We start from the raw sequence: 15,245 nt of genomic DNA, 5'->3' as shown, positions 1-15,245 counted from the left end.
ATTGCGATGCGCGGCGCGTGTGTCGGTGGCGCCGGCTGGGACGCGCAGCGCGTGCATGCCGCTTTTTCAGAGGTCACCACGCACCACGGGGCATCCTCCAGCCGGATTACTCAGCGCCACGCCACATACAAACCGCACTCGTCTCGCTTTATTGCTTTCAAAATGTTCTTGCTTTATAGTTACATTTTCATCCCAGCACTCGTTTATATAGGATGGCCCAGGGATGTAGTACATCCCCATTTGGTCAATTTGAAGTTCAGCTCGAATTTACACCAGTGTAACTAATAGATACCTATTCTACAAAATTTATCGTCACTGAGAAGCAAAATAAAATTTTTTTCTTGAAAAGTACATTACGGAAATGGCTACCTCGTTTGGCGATGTATTGCTGACGAAGTTCGCGGAAACTACCCATTACGTTCTCCACCATTTCTTGAGGAATGGCCTCTATCTCTTCCCAGATTGCGCTTTTCAACTCGTCAATGTTCTGGAGCCGCCGTGAAAAACGTTGTTCTTGAGGTCACCTCACAGAAAAATATCAAGGGCTGATAGATCAGTTGATCTCATCGGCCATTAAGTATCACCGAAAAGTGAACGTAATCCATGTGGAAAGTGGCGCCGCAGTGTAGTCACTGAACTACGAGTCGTACTATCTTTAGTTAAAAAAAAAATGGTTCAAATGGCTCTGAGCACTATGGGACTCAACATCTTAGGTCATAAGTCCCCTAGAACTTAGAACTACTTAAACCTAACTAACCTAAGGACATCACACACACCCATGCCCGAGGCAGGATTCGGACCTGCGACCGTAGCAGTCCCGCGGTTCCGGACTGCAGCGCCAGAACCGCTAGACCACCGCGGCCGGCGCATACTATCTTTAGTTCAAATGGCTCTGAGCATTATGGGACTTAACTTATGAGGTCATCAGTCCCCTAGAACTTAGACCTACTTAAACCTAACTGACCTGAGGATATCACACACATCCATGCCCGAGGCAGGATTCGAACCTGCGACCGTAGCGGTCGCGCGGTTCCAGACTATCTTTAGTACCTGTAGCTGTAAAATGGAGAAATTGTTAATCATAGCCCCATATCATTCGAACGGACACTCACAAAAAAAGAACCACCGATTCCAATGGACTGAACAATAGCACACTAAACAACTAATTTTGGGCTACTTTAGATCTTGTCATGAATGAGGTGCAGGTCTGTGTCCGATTAACGTTGAAAGTTTTGTTTAGTGACAAACCCATTGTGATGAGAGTTTTCCTCATTTTATACAAGATTTGCCAGAAGCGCGTCAGTTCTGTACAGCAGTGATGTTTAGAAACTGCACCTACTCATTATTTCCCAGCACAGCTGTCGAGCCACTTGCAGCTTACAAGGATGAAAGTTTAAATGTTATTTTATAATCCATTGAAAAGACGTTCGAAGGATCTGTAATGTGTTGGAATGAAGACAGACAAAGCGCTGTGGGCTTTGCTGCAGAGCAGCACGAATTTCTTGGATATTTTCCGCCGTTTGAACTTTCATTTTAGGTCCGTTATGCTTGATACTGGTTATAGAATCCGTCTTATGCCACTGATTTATCCAACCGTATATTGCCATGTCTGCAACTTGGAAATGCCGGTCTCTTCCATGGCGCATTGCGTGTTGGACAGCAGCAATGCTCTGTAACGACAGAACCTCTCTACTCCCACAACACCCACCTGCGCTGGCCAACGTCCAATAATGAGCCGTATAGTATTGTATGCGGGTCCAATTAAATACGGTAAATAACACGAGCACATCTACGAGGGCGTGCTGAAAAGTAATGCCTCCGAATTTTTTATAAGAAGACTATTAAAGATTCTTAAATAAAACAAACGTTATTCTACATCTTTGTTCTCCATGGCTACATATTTATTCCTCAACATAGTCACCCTGACAACGAACACATTTCTCCAAGTGAGAGACCAGTCTGTTGATACTGTCACTGTAGAATGTTTGACTTTGTTGACGGAGCCACAACCTCATCTCTGTTTGCACTACTTCATCACTATAAACGTGAAGTCCTCGAAGTTGTTCTTTAAGGTGAGAATCAGATCTGGACTGTAAGAAAGGCTGATCGATGACAGTGAACCAAAGGCGTCGGATTTCGCAGATGTCGCAGCGCTCGTGTGCGGTCCCACATTGTCGTGCTGAAGGAGAGGGTGCTCCAAGTATGGCCAGACTCTTCGAATTCGAAACTCGACTACAGCACGCTGTTCCCTACGCACCGACATTCACTGATCAGCCAGAACATTATGACCACCTACCTAATAGCCGGTATCCACCTTTGGCACGGATAACAGTGGCCGGCCGGAGTGGCCGAGCGGTTCTAGGCGCTTTAGTCTGGAACCGCGCGACCGCTACGGTGGTAGGTTCGAATCCTGCCTCGGGCATGGATGTGTGTGATGTCCTTAGGTTAGTTAGGTTTAAGTAGTTCTAAGTTCTAGGGGACTGATGACCTCAGGTGTTAAGTCCCATCTAGGCGCTACAGTCTGGAACCGTGCGACCGCTACAATCGCAGGTTCGAATCCTGCCTCGGACATGGATGTGTGTGATGTCCTTAGGTTAGTTAGGTTTAAGTAGTTCTAAGTTCTAGGGGACTGATGACCTCAGAAGTTAAGTCCCATAGTGCTCAGAGCCATTTCTTTTGTTAGGTCCCATAGTGACCAGAGCCATTTGAACCATTGGATAACAGTGGTGACGCATCATGACATGGAAGCAATGAGGCCTTGTTAGATCACTGGAGCGAGTTGGCACCATATCTGCACTAATTACCGTAAATTATGGGATAGGGGCGATGATCTCTAACTTCACGTTCAATCACATCCCAGATGTGTTCGATCGGGTTCAGATCTGTTGAGTTAGGGGGCCAGATCATCAATTGGAACTTGCCACTGTGTTACTCGAACCTGGCCTTGTGACATGGCGCATTGTCTTGTTGAAAAATGCCGATGCCGATGGGAAACATGATAGTCGTGAAGGGGTGTACATGGTCAGTAACCCTTGGCGGTCATGGTGCTCCACCAGACCCATGGATGCCCACGTCAATTTTCCCAGAGCATAATGGAACCGCCGCGAGCTTGCCTCTGTCCCACAGTACAGATGACAAGGAGCTGTTTCCACGGAAGACGACAGATTCACTCCTCCCATCGGCATGCTGAAGAAGGTATCGGGATTCATGAGGTCATGCAGCGCTCTGCCACTGCGCGAACGTCCAGTGCCGATGCTCACGTGTTCTTTTCAGTCGTAGTTGCCGATATCTTGGTGTTAACATTGGCACATGCATGAGTCGTCGGCCGAGGAGGCCCGTCGTCAGCAGTGTTCGGTGCACTGTATGTTCAGACGCACTTGTACTCTGCCCAGCGTTAAAGTCTGATGTTACTTCTACCACAGTTCGCCGCCTGTCTTGTTTTACCAGTCTGCCCAGCCTATGGCGTCCGACAGCTGTAATGAAGGATGGCCGCCTAACCCCAAAACGTCTGGACGTGGTTTCACCTTGGTTTTGCCACGTCTTGAAGACACTCACAACAGCACTTCCCGAACACCCGATAATCGTGCAGTTTCCGAAATCGTCGCGCCATCACAATCTGCCCTCGGTCAAATTCAAAAAGATAGCTTTCCTTCCTCATTCTACACACGGGCAGCACGCTCACCGATATCACATGCACTGTGCGAGTGTGTGACTAGCAGATATTCCTCACCACGTGACGCTGTTAGCGCCTATACGGGTTTATATCGATAGTAGGTCGGCGATCATATTGTTCTGACTGATAAGTGTACTTACGTTACACACCGCTATGTTATACACAACAGTTCGTAACCGTCTAGCGGAAGGCTACTGCTTATACGTAGGCATGAAGAATAAAGATGTAGAATGTTAATAACGTTTTTTTTAAATACGCTTTACTAGTTTTCACATTAAATATTCGGAAGCATTACTTTTCAGCACGTCCTTGTGCCAAGGCCGTCCCACAATATCAGTAGTCGTTGATACTGCTTGCCAAATGACCAAGAATTATTGGTAGTGTTTCATTTGTGAACTACTGGTAAGTTTCTAAGTGTGTGTATACGAACGCTGAGAGTGGAACCGGGCGGAGTCGATTCTTGCAATTACAGACGGGCTCTTCTCGGCTGCTGCTGGCGAGTGCTGTCTTCTTCTTCTTCTCCTCCATTCAGTGAATCTTACAATAACTGTATAAAAGACTCACTAATTCATTCTGAGAAAGCTCTGATAATGTTGTATCGAGCTGCCGACACTGTGAACTCTAGTGGCTACGCCGAACATTACGATCTCTGTAGATCGCATGGAGAGAGATCAGGACGGCATGGAGATGCGTATGGGCTTCTGCAGCGTAGTCGAAACAACCTCAACAACGTGTGGCCGGGTATTATTCTGCAATAGAATGATTGCGGCCACCATCATTCCTTGGCGTTTGCATTTGATGGAGCGCCTTAGTTTTTGCAAAGTATCCACGTGGACACATGTTGCCAAAGTTGTTTCAACTACGCTGCAGAAGTTTCGCAGATAAGTCCTTACACATCCTCTATAAAGTCCCGATATCTCCCCATGATATTTCCGTATGCTTTGGAGCCCTGGAGAAAGACATTCGTGGCCGTTGGCTTGCTTCGGACTGAGAGGTGCATGCCTGGGTAGAGTCATGTATCCGTAGCCAACCGAAAATATTTTTTCCAAGAATTCGTTGACTGTTTGCCTCAGAGTGCAATAAGTGAATTAATAGTTATGGTGATTATTTTTGAAATAATAAACAGTTTACTTACTATTTTCCATGTCTCAGTGCCATCTGACTGCCCCTTATACAGCAATCTCTCTGTCCGTAGTGAAAGCGGCGTCCATCGTAATCTAAGATTTTAATTTAGATGATAATTTTGACGCAACATGAGGCATCATGAACGCAAACAGTCGTGAAATCTTAACAAGCAATGTTTAGCAAACTTTTTTTGGCTCATACACCCCAAAGTTCTGAATCGGAAGAAGTCGCAAGCAGTCGGAAAGCTTCGGGGCGCTAGTCTTTTGTTTATGCCACTACCAGTCTCGACAGCACATGAAGCACTTTACTACACACAACAATGGCAACAACAATACCACACACTATATTATTGTATCTGCGTTGCTTTTCAGAACTGAAATTTCAGTTCTTACAAAACTGTGCGGTATCAGATCCATCATTATCCAACTGAAAGTGCAATTAACAACGTTAACTCGGTGTTTTTGTAGTGAGCAGTCTGCTGCGGGCAAAAATGCTGTAATATGCAATTGTATGTAGCATTTAGTTAAAATATGTAAAACATGTAATTATAATGAAATATGTAAAACTATGTAACGAAAATATGAAATATATCAACGTTTGAAACAAAGCTCGTGAACGTTTACACTTTTCACTCTCATATGAGAGAAGGAATAAAATGTAATTACATAAAAATTAATAATGTCTAAATGCTCGGGTTTTAATTTTTGCTGATGTACAGACCATATGAATGAACTTTTATTCCAATAGGTACAGTAAATCAGTAAGTGTGAACTAAGACAATGATGTAAAGGAAAACACAAATTAAATTTAAAATTCTCTTTGTTCTCGAATCACATTTTTGCAGCAGATGGTCAAAATTCTTTCTTGCTGCTTTGCACAGTGGAACGCGATAAACAAAACATAACACAGCAGCAGCTTGGTTGGAAAAAACCAGGAATTATAAAATTTTCCCGATGAACTTAATATTCAAGGAAGTTTCGCGTATGCTGCCGGTCGTTGTTAACTGCAGAACACGACATTTCGACTGGGCGCCATCGAAGAATGAACACTTCCCCCAGTCCACAGGTTTTTGTGCCTTGTATGTGTTTCACGTATGAATTAAGATAGGGATGGCAGACTGACCTCACTATCCTATGGGCAGGGTCCTCGGTAGTGGAACTGCGGAACACAGTTACCCTCACGGATGTCTCTCGGCGCGTCAATCGGCGTATTCGCGTGGACCGAATGGTGGAAATGATGGGGTTCCACACTTCTTTTTATTTTGGGTTGTCAGTCTTCTGACTGGTTTGATGCAGCCCGCCACTAATTCCTCACCTTTTCGTCTCAAAGTAGCAATTGCACCATACGCCCTCAACTGTTTTTTGGATGTTTTCCAATCACTGTCTTGCTCTACAGTTTTTACCGCCTACAGCACCCTATAGTATTATGGAAGTTATCCCTTGATGCCTTAACAGATATCCCGTTCCTTCTCCTTGTCAATGTTTTCCATATGTTCCTTTCCTCGCCGATTCTACGGAGAAACTCCTCACTCCACACCTTATCCGTCCACCTAATTTTCAACATTCTTCTGTAGCACCACATCTCAAATGCTTCGATTCACTTCTGTTTTCGCTTTCCCACAGTCCATATCTCACTCCTATACAATGCTGTGCTCCAAACGTAGATTCTCAGAAATTTCTTCCTCAAGTTAAAATCTATGTTTGATACTAGCTGACTTCTATTGGCCAGGAATGCCTTTTTCGTCATTGCTACTCTGCTTTTTATGCCCACCTTGCTCCGTCCATCATTGGTTATTTTGCAGACTAGATAGCAGAATTACTTAACTTCGTCTACTTCGTGATTACCAGTTGTAATGTTAAGTTCCTCACTCTTCCCATTTCTGCTACTTTTCATTACTCTGGTCTTTCTTTGATTTACTCTCAACCCATATTCTGTGCTCATTAGACTGTTCATTCCATTCAACATGTCCTGCAGTTCTTCTTCACTTTCACTGAGGATAGTAATGTCAACAGTGAATCTTATCGTTGATATCCTTTATTCTGAATTTTAATCCCACGCTTGAACCGTTCTTTTATTCCCCTCATTGCTTCTTCGATGTGTAGGTTGAACAGTAGGGACGAAAGACTACATCCCTGTCTTACACCCTTTTTAATCCGAGCGCCTCGCTCTTGGTCGTCGAGTTCTATTGTTACCTCGTGGTTCTTGTATATATTGTATATTACGCATCTTTCCGTATAGTTTACCCCTATTTTTCCCCGAATTTCGAACGTCTTGCACCATTTTACATTGTCGAACGCTTTCTCCAGGTCGATAAATCCTACGAACGTGTCTCGTAATTTCTTCAGTCTTGCTTCCATTATCATCCGCAATGTCAAAACTGCCCCTCTGATGCCTTTACCTTTCCTAAAGGCAAACTGGTCGTCATCTAACAGATCCTCAATTTCCTTTTCCATTCTTCTGTACATACTTCTTGTCAGCAACTTGGATGCATGACTTGTTAGGCTGATTGTGCGATAATTCTCGCACTTGTCTGTTTCCGCTATCTTCGGAATTGTGTGGATGATGTTTTTACAGAAAGGCAGATGGTACATTGCCAGTCTCATACATTCTACACACCAACTTGAATAGTCGTTTTGTTGCCACTTTCCACAACGATTTTGGAAATTCAGATAGAATGTCATCTATCCCTTCTGCCTTATTTCATCTTAAGTCTTGGAAAGCTCTTTTAAATTATGATTCTAATACTGTATCCCCTATCTCTTCCCTGTCGACTCCCGTTTTTTCTTCTATAACGTCGTCAGGCAAGTCTTTCCCCTCGCAGAGGCCTCCAGCGTACTCTTGCTGCCTATCCGCTTTTAACGGTGGAATACCCATTGAATTCTTAATGTTACCACCCTTGCTTTTAATATCACCGAAGGTTGTCTTGACCTCTCTATATGCTGAATCAGTCTGTCCGACAATCATTTCTTTATCCATTTCTTCACATTTATCATGCAGCCATTTTGCCATAGCTTCCCTGCACTTCCTATTCATATCGCTCCTAACTGACTTGTATCTCTGTATTCGTGAATTTACCTGAACGTTTTTTTTTACTACCTTCTTCCGTTGATCAGCTGAAGCATTTCATTTATTACCCTTGGTTTCTTCACAATTGTCTTCTTGTACCTACTGTTTTCCTTCCAACTTCTGTAACTGCCCTCTTTAGATATGTCCATTTCTCTTCAACAGTACTGCATACTAAACTACTCATTATCTCAGTGTCTGCAGCCTCAGATAATTTCAAACGTATCTCTTCATTTATCCCACTTCTTTGCACACTGGTGCTTGCTGACTGGTTTCTTAAACTTCAATCTGCTCTTCATCATTACTAAATTGTGAGCTGAATCTATACCTGCTCCTTTGTATGCCTTATAGTCCACACACATATTATCCAAATGGTTGCCGCTGTCACAGTTCTTCAGATTTTTCGCCATATTACTTCATAAGTAATAGAACCCAGTAGGTTGTCCTCGATGGTGAGTGTCCATCGGAGGTGAGGCTATCATCTGGAGTGCCACAGGGAAGTGTGGTAGGTCCGCTGTTGTTTTCTATCTACATAAATGATCTTTTGGATAGGGTGGATAGCAATGTGCGGCTCTTTGCTGATGATGCTGTGGTGTACGGGAAGGTGTCGTTGTTGAGTGACTGTAGGAGGATACAAGATGACTTGGACAGGATTTGTGATTGGTGTAAAGAATGGCAGCTAACTCTAAATATAGATAAATGTAAATTAATGCAGATGAATAGGAAAAAGAATCCCGTAATGTTTGAATACTCCATTAGTAGTGTAGCGCTTGACACAGTCACGTCGATTAAATATTTGGGCGTAACATTGCAGAGCGATATGAAGTGGGACAAGCATATAATGGCAGTTGTGGGAAAGGCGGATAGTCGTCTTCGGTTCATTGGTAGAATTTTGGGAAGATATGGTTCATCTGTAAAGGAGACCGCTTATAAAACACTAATACGACCTATTCTTGAGTACTGCTCGAGCGTTTGGGATCCCTATCAGGTCGGATTGAGGGAGGACATAGAAGCAATTGAGAGGCGGGCTGCTAGATTTGTTACTGGTAGGTTTGATCATCACGCGAGTGATACGGAAATGCTTCAGGAACTCGGGTGGGAGTCTCTAGAGGAAAGGAGGCGTTCTTTTCGTGAATCGCTACTGAGGAAATTTAGAGAACCAGCATTTGAGGCTGACTGCAGTACAATTTTACTGCCGCCAACTTATATTTCGCGGAAAGACCACAAAGATAAGATAAGAGAGATTATGGCTCATACAGAGGCATATAGGCAGTCATTTTTCTCTCGTTCTGTTTGGGAGTGGAACAGGGAGAGGAGATGCTAGTTGTCGTACGAGGTACCCTCCGCCACGCACCGTATGGTGGATTGCGGAGTATGTATGTAGATGTAGATGAACGGATTCTTTAAAAAATGAGACTAAAAATAAAGTTGCTATAGCTCAAAATTTTGTTTCATCATACTCCATTGCATGTCCACTGGAGATAAAATGTTCAGCAATAGGAGACTTGGTTGATTGTATAAATAGAGTGCAGCGTTGATGTTCGATGGTGCGGTCTTCCACAGTGCACGTGGTCTGGCCTACGTCAGCCATAAAACATTGGAAGGGTATTTTGTAGATTCTGGCTTTCCGTAATAACAAAGCATCCTGCATTGATCCCAGAAGGTCTGAAATTTTGCAAACGAAGGTAAAAAAGCTGGCGATTTTGCTGGCGTGCTATCTTACATACAGTTTGGTTTTTGCTTTTAAGTGGCAGTACCTTATTAATCTGCTGGCCAGAACATCCATTATTATCTGAACACTGTCATTAGTTGGGCGAGCTCCTTAGACAAAATATGTGGATGTCTGGCTATGTGTGCTGTCTGTGTATTTTAAGCACTCTTATAATTTTCGGCAGATGATGACATCTCGACCACTGCTAATACAAATCAGTATTTGAGTGGGCTTACGACAAACTGAATGCCCTAGAGCACCACCATTCTTAGGTCTAACCAAAACATCCAGGAAAGGTAGACAACCACTTTTCATAACAGCGTTCAAGTCACTATGAAATAGCGAAAAAAACACTCAGAAAAGGTAGACAACCCGCTTTCTGTATTTTCTCCGTGAGGTCACGCTATGCAAGTAGCGTCTACGTATCTTCAAAACACAGTTGGTTCAAAATGGTTCTGAGCACTATGGGACTTAACATCTGAGGTCATCAGTCCCCTAGAACTTAGAACTACTTAAGCCTAAGGACATCACACACATCCATGTCCGAGGCAGGATTCGAACCTGCGTCCGTAGTGGTCACGGTTCCAGACTGAATCGCCTAGAACCGCTCGGCCACACCGGCCGGCTAAAACACAGTTGGTTTAAGGGACGCAGATTCGATCGCTCTCTCTTCAAAGTCCTTCATAAAGAGATGGTCACCAGGTGAGAAAGAGGGCTACCCATGGCGACTCCATCAGTCTGTTAAAAAACTTCTTGTGGACGTAAAATTATGTGAAGAAAGTGCATGCGGAAAGAAAGCAGTGATGTCCGTCTGAAATTAATAACTAATTAATGACAAAGACACTGCGAGAGGGATCTTTGCATAGAGTGATACTACGTCACAGCTAACTAAACTGTTCGAAATGCTTAGACGAAAAGCTCCCAGTCTATTCGTAAAATCGGCCGAATTACATATATGATGGGATCATTTGTCAACCAACGATCTCTACAAGGAAGCAAGATTTTTAGGTAGGTCATATATAGGAGCACCAATGTTGTTTAATATTGGCAGTGAAGATAAACCCCATGTATGAATTTTATGAAGTCCATATAGGCTGTATGGTACGCAACCATGATGTCTTAATCTGTTGATGGGCTCTTAAGGTAATTAGGAAGAATTCTAGGGCGCAGAAGTTTTCCGATGATGATGATGATGATGTTTTGTTTGTGGGGCGCTCAACTGCGTGGTTATCAGCGCCCGTACAATTATCCAATCTTTGCTCAGTCCAATTTCGCCACTTTCCAGAAGTTTTCCGTTCTACATACTCCGTAGGCACGTATTCATCATATTATAGATGATCTTCAACAACCATGCATCTTAGCCACTTACAAAATACGAGGAAACAGTAACGTTGCATTACTTTTGCTGACCTTCAGTCCACCATGTCAGGATCCTTCGCAGTACAGCGCTTGCTGAGTTGCCGCGTGGAGAAGGAGCTTTCAAAAGCGCTCGGCATGTTTCCCCTCTTATTTCTTCTGCGTCATCCAAAGCAGGCGTGGCCAAACAGCTGTCCGAGGGCGCGAGAGGTACGGCCGAGCTCAGAAGGCAGCGGCGAGTGGGGCTGAGGTGAGAGGAGGAACAGGGCGCCGCTAGAGCAACACACACATCAAGCAGGTTACTACAAGCACCACTTGCGTGATTTAGGAAGGCCTGCTGAAAAGTAATGCCTCCGAATTACGTGAAAACTCGACTCCGTTGACGGAGCCACAATCTCACATTTGTTTGCGCCGCTTCGTTGGTATCAAAGTGGAGTCCTCGCAGGCGTTCTTTAAGTTTCGGAAACAGATAAAAATCGGCTCGTACAATGGCGTCTACAGAATTGTAAAAAAAAAAAAAGAAAAAAACTGAGCTCTCACACCGTTTAACGCTGAACGGGAATTGCTTTACTTTTCGTATTGTTTGAAGGCTGTCCAAAGTGCTTAATACACCATCGCACTACTACGAGCTACAAAATCAGTGACTGGAATGTCATTACAACACAAGCCACAGCCGCATCTGCATCTACACGACTATTCTGCAACTCACAATTAGATGCCAGGCACAGGGTTAATCGAACCGCCTTCAAGCTATTTCTCTGCCGGTACATTCTCGAACAGCGAGATGGAAAAACAAACACTTAATGACAATATGAATGCTAGCTGAATTGACGGCGGCCATTAGGGAAAAAAGCTGAGAAGCGGTAAGTAGAGGAGTGAGAAAATATTTATGGTCTACATCACCAGTTGTTTGTAGTCATGAAATCTTAAATGTAAGAGGAGTATCATTTGGTAACAGATTTGGTGGACAAGATGGATGCTATCAAAAGGAAATTAATCCTATTGAATAATCAGCTTAAAGTGCATAACGCGGAACATTTTCCGGAATTCAAGGCAGTCATTTGTGGAACAGACATTTTTGAATTCCAGTAATTGAAACATTTCATCCAGAGTTCTCAAAGAGTTTCCAAGACTTTGTAAGACGGAAGACTGATTCTAATCCATTTGTCAGAGCGTTCTCGCTGCTGCCTGCCGATGTACCTCATCCCTTCCAACTAGATCTGATTGACGTACAATGTAGCACCTGCTCAGCGACCTGTTCATCTAGTGTAATAATTCACAAGACTTTTATGAAATGTTGTCGGGTGAATTAAGACAGGCTGCTAAATTTACCTCAGTGTTTGGTGCAATAACTGTTTGCGAACGTTTTTTTTTTGTGTTGTGAAACTGACAAAGTCCCGTCTATGTCCGAGTTTAATAGATTTTAATCTCCGTATCATAGTTCCAGATATACGAAGGTTGTATCTTAAATAGTGGCAACTATTTATTCACAACCGATACAAAAGAGTTATATGTTTGCACCTGTTACTGTCCTTCAGAGTAGTCACCAGCGTTGTGTAGAACCCGATGCCAGCCATGTGGAAGGCGTAGTGTGCCGTTAGCAGAGCCTGTTCTGTCGATGGTGCGCATGGAGCGATCTACTGCCTGTCGAATCTCTGGAACAGTTCTGAAGCGAATGCCACGAAGTGGTTCCTTCATCTTCGGAATCAAATCAAAGTCACAAGGACTTAAGTCCGGGAAATATGGTGGATGGTACAGTACCTCCCAGTCCCATCGACCGAACAGAGCAGCCACAGCTTGCGCTGTATGCGCCCGCGCATTGTCGTGCAAAATAATGGGTGGGTTGCGCAGAAAGTGTCGCCGCTTCTTTCGCAAAGCTGGTCGCAGGTGATGCTCCAAAAACGAACAGTAATACTGTACATAGATGGTCTGCCGTGGAGGAACGTAATGCGTTAGGATAACACCATCGCAGTCGTACACGAGTGTCACCATAACTTTAGACCGCTTCATTCGCACCATCAACAGAACAGGCTCTGCTAACGGTATACTTCTCCTTCCACATCGCTGGCAATGGGTTCTACACAACGCTGGTGACTACTTTGAAGGACAGCAACAGGTGCAAACGCGTAACTCTTTTGTATCGGTTGTGAATAAACAGCTGCCTCTATTTAAGTTCCAACACTCATATTACATATTCTAAAGTCTAAATGTGTGTAAATTTATGAACATACAATTTGAAGCTAGAAAAGTTTTTGTAATTCTATTCACAGTATTAGCACTGAATATTGTACTTACTGAAGTAACCCATTGACTTAGTAATATTTTTCCCATAGTCGACAATATATTAACCATTTAAATTTACGGAAATCAGCATATTTTATCTTACACATTTTTCTCAAAATTATACAGTTTTTTTGGATACGAATTCTTTATAAATCACTCCTTACTATTTATTGAAGTGATGAGGAGTGAAGATAATGGTGTTTTAGAATTTTTGTGTGGTGTAGCCGAAAACATTCAGGCATTTGCAAGGCCACTACACATTTCTCACAATCATACCGAGTGTCACTTTTCTTCTTCCTTGCTTTGCAGACTACACAATTTCTGGAGGATATGTCTTTGACGGGATTGGCGGGAGGAGATAAACCTAACAAAATGTGCGTTATTTGCTGCTTGTAATCTGAAAGGGGAAATTCCATTTATATCTGGGGTAGTCTGGTCGAGTGACCTGCTGTGTCGTGTCCTCAGTCAGCTGAATTCTAAACTGACTGAAACAAGATTTTTTCCTGTCACATTGTTTAGTAGGGTATATGAATTGAAAATCGCAATGTCCATCCAGTAAAAAAGTACTGTGTTATGTGCTTTGAAATATCTTCTCATGAGAGGGAGAAATGACAACTGCTTGTCCTGTCTGTCACCTGCGTCCATTGACTTGCTGTACTGTATAACTCATTGAGGATTCTGTGGATGGGGTTTTGGTTTTCCTATCAGTATTTCCTGTTGCTGTCATATTCATACGTGTATGGACAGTGGATAGCATATTTATTTCTTTTTATCCATCCTCTTCAGAGACATGAGTTTGTGTGGAAATAACACAAAAGTCTTTCCTTTTTTTACTTTAGATTTTTGGAACTGGTCTGGCAAGTTTCGCGTTATGGATCTAACTGTTCCTACGGCATTCGTGACATTTTCAGTCGACCTTACGAACAGTGACCGGGAAGTATAACAGTTGCCAACATATACGGTACGACCATTGTCCAAATACGGTTGCACGAGGTCCATAACAACGGCTTCACTAATCGGGATTTCCTTATTGCTCGGCTCAGGTTTTTTCCTGTATAAATATCAAATCCTGACTCACAAATTTTGAAGAACTTTGTTCCGAAACATGCCCATTTTTGAGGATTGAATTGGTCGTAGCAGAGTCTACCTCTGAATTTTATGAGGCATTCATCAATTGCAATATCTTCTTCAGGGTAATAAACGTCTTGGAAATTTTGTTTCAGATGGCCAGTGACAGATTGCAACTTGTTCAGACCATTAGCAGGACCAGCACTATCATTATTTACAAAATGAAGGACCCTAAAAATATATAAGAATCTTCTGTATGGCATGACGTCCCAAACGAAAGGTGTATGAATTGATATTTTTATGCACCGGTATGATAGAGGTGTTGGCTTCTTCACCTGCGCCGTGACAGTACATAAAGCAAAATGTGCGTCAGTTTCGCCAGATGTAGTATGAAACCAAGCACTGTTTAATTTCAAAGTAGGACATTTTTATAACAACCTATTGCATATCTAGTTTTTTCTACTGCTACCTTCTCTCACAAAGACACATGAACCATTTTTGTGCACACGTATAAGGGAGTTAGTTATTGACGGAGTTGTCTTTGAATTCTAGGATTAATGCCACTAGAACCATAAAATGAATTTTTGGAAGTTTTATCCTGATTTATTTCCCATTTTCATTTTTCTACCTTCTGTCTTGTACCAACACTCAAACCTGTTGCTGATACATCACGGTTACTCTCTGTTTTATTTGCCTCACTGTCATCACTAGTATCATTTACTTCACTGTCTTCATTATCAGAACTACCACAAATATCACTTTCAGAAACATCACTTTCAGGAACATCACTGTCACTTTATTCAATAGAATTTCGATTTGCTTATCTGAAGGAAATTTTTTTCTGTACGGCATTGCTTGCTACTACACATCTGGTGAAAATACCGTGAAAACGATTGCTTCTAACTCGCAAAATATCGAAAGAAATGGAGTTTGTTAGCACCACTAAATAGATCGATTTCTCAGCTT

This window comes from Schistocerca cancellata, chromosome 4 (genome assembly GCF_023864275.1).
Source record: "Schistocerca cancellata isolate TAMUIC-IGC-003103 chromosome 4, iqSchCanc2.1, whole genome shotgun sequence".
NCBI classification, from domain to species: domain Eukaryota; kingdom Metazoa; phylum Arthropoda; class Insecta; order Orthoptera; family Acrididae; genus Schistocerca; species Schistocerca cancellata.
The sequence above is the reverse complement of the archived record's forward strand: the minus strand, read 5'-3'. Positions refer to the sequence as shown.